The sequence below is a fragment of the Myotis davidii genome, unplaced genomic scaffold (genome assembly GCF_000327345.1).
Source record: "Myotis davidii unplaced genomic scaffold, ASM32734v1 scaffold754, whole genome shotgun sequence".
NCBI lineage: Eukaryota > Metazoa > Chordata > Mammalia > Chiroptera > Vespertilionidae > Myotis > Myotis davidii.
Window position 1 is genome coordinate 171,456 of NW_006286241.1, and position 2,789 is coordinate 174,244.

A 2,789-nucleotide genomic window follows, 5' to 3' on the forward strand; every position below is an offset into this window, starting at 1 on the left:
GGGGTGAGGGGTCGGGGCACATGCCCAGGTTGTGGGCTCGATCTCCAGTAGGGGGCGTGCAGGAGGCAGCCGGTCCCTGATTCTCTCTCATCACTGATGTTTCACACTCCCTCTCCCTTCCTCTCTGAAATCACTAAAGATATATTCTTTACAAAAAGAGGAACCCATTGCATTGATCAGGCCTGATAGCATCAAGAAGTAGCTGTGAATCAATCGAGTCCAAGAAAACGACTCACTTTTCCTCCCCGTAGGCAACGGTCCAGGTGAGACGACAGAGCCCACGTCCGTGGCCAAGAGGCAGCTCAGTGCTCGCACACAATAGGTGCTAGACGCGTACTGAATCCATACCAACCTTCAAGGGCTGCTGGGAACTCGGGCATGCCAGCCGCGTGCCCTCCAGCCGGGAGGAGCCAGCACTGGAAAAACAATGTAAGGGTAAAGCATGGATGACTTTTGTTGGACTCCACCCCAATTATACCCTTCGGTGGTAGAGGGCTGTGCCCAGAAGAGAATACTTTTAGGTATGTCTTACCATCCAACCAAATGGTAAACATGTTATGCCTGTATGAAATTCACAAATGGCCCTGGCTGGTTTGGCTCAGTGGATAGAGCATTGGCCTGGAGTCTGAAGGATCCCAGGTTCAATTTCAGTCACATGATTCCAGACACATGCCCGGGTTGGGGGCTTGATCCCCACTAGGGGGCGTGCAGGAGGCAGCCGATCAATGATTCTCTCACACCATTGATGTTTCTCTCTCTCACCCACTCCCTGCCTCTCTGAAATCAATACAAATATATTTTAAACCAATCAATGAACCAATCAATCCCATTCACAAACGGCATCCCACTGACTGACATGAAAAATTCAGACTACTCACCATGGGTGTTAAGGCCCCTCATGAACGGGCCTCTTCAAGTTTGCTCTCCCATCACCCCCCTGCCAGTACCTCTGCTCTGGTTACAAAGAACACTTTGCAGTTCTCCGTCCCCCCAAATCCCTGGGCTCGCTCATGCTTCTAGGCCTTTGCACATGCGGGGTCCACCAGGGAACCCCAGCTCCTCCCTCAGTGCTCACCCTCTGGGCTGTCTCCGCTGGTCCCCAAGGAACCCAAAGGCTGGTGGGGAGGGCACTCAACACCAGTGTGCCCACCCCCATGTGTGTGTGTCAGAGCCCTGCACACCCCTAAGCAGATTTCTGCAATGAGCGATGCTCAGATAGTGGACAGGCACTGTTTTTCCCGAAGAAAAGTAGACTTTTTCTCAAAGAGGTTACTATCTGGCAGGAACATGAAGAAGGATTTCTGAAGCGTCGTCTGTCTGTTGACTGAACCAGGATTCTGTTGACGGTAAGAACTGTGTGGACGCCCGGGTTAACGAAGACCATCAGACTTCCCCGCTGGATTGTGTCACAACACAATGAATCACTAACTCGGAGCCACCGCCTTAACACCAGCCGCAGGCACCATCAACATGGAAGCGAGGAATCTCCGGGAAGTGAGATGTAGAAAAAAAAAAAGAGAATTTCTATCCAACAGTGGTCTGTATGTTTTCGTGAACAATGTGGAAACCCAAAAAGCCAGTAATTTCCTCCTGAGTTTCCCAGGCCTCCCCCCCCATCCCCTCCCTCCCTTACAGCTGGAGGACCCAGGCCCAGCACTGAAGGGTCTCAGATCCACGGCGAAAGGGCCAGTGGAGACCCCCACCCCCACCCTGGAAGGGCGCAAGGAAAGGAATTCTTTCACACACGTATACAAATAGCACCTACTCTTTTAGTATTTTCTTAGAGAACAAACCCACTCTATCTTTTCAGAAAATCTTTATCGCACCTTAAATAGATATTAAAACACATCTGAGGAGGCCCACAAGACACCATCACTTCCCTCCAAAGAATGTTCATTATTCGTCTGCTTAGTATTTCATTTTTTTCTTTCTATTGCATTTGTTGCGGTCACATGGGTTAATAAAATTTTATAGGTTTCAGGTCTATAATTCTGTAACGCATCACCTGTATATTGTATTGGGTGTCCAACACCCAAAGTGAAGCCTCTTTCCATCACCATTTATCCCCCTGTACCCTCTCCTACCTACTCCCACCCCCGCTTCCCTCTGGTAGGTAACCACCATACTATTGTCTGTGTCTCTGAGTTTTGGGGTTTGGTTGTTTTTGCTCAATCTCTTCACCTTTTTTTGCATTCTACTCAGTACCTTCACGTTGGTCCTGCCTGAATAAAAAGCTTATTTCACATTCCAAAAAAGGGTAGCCAATTGAAACTGGAAGCTCCCTGTGACCACCGATACATACAGCTCCTGTTACCACAACCCCCGGCTTCCCTGTGGGCAAGAGTCCAGAGCAAGCATGTCAAACTCGCGGCCCGCGGGCCCCATGCCTCGTTTATTTGGCCCGTGTTAGCCTTTGAGTTTGACACGTTTGGTCCAGAGGAAATGAGGACTAGCAAACTCTTCTATCCCACAGAGCAGAACTACGCCCCCCACCCCCTCAGGAGAACAGAGGGCCGTGCTGGGCCTGTGTACCTTCCCCTGTTTCCCCCACCTCCAGTGCCAACCCCAAATCCCACCTTCCCGGGTTGCCCGGATGTTTGCTGTGTGTTGGATGGGGTTGGCCTCACCCACCCACCCCCTGGCCTGCCCCACAGTTGTAGACACTTTGGTGACTCAGAGAGCTCTGCATGGATATGGTTACCGAACCCCCTAGAAATAATTGCACGGGCAAGACGGTGCTTTCAAATTTAATCTCCATCCAACCCACCCCGTCTAAGAATCACGGAACA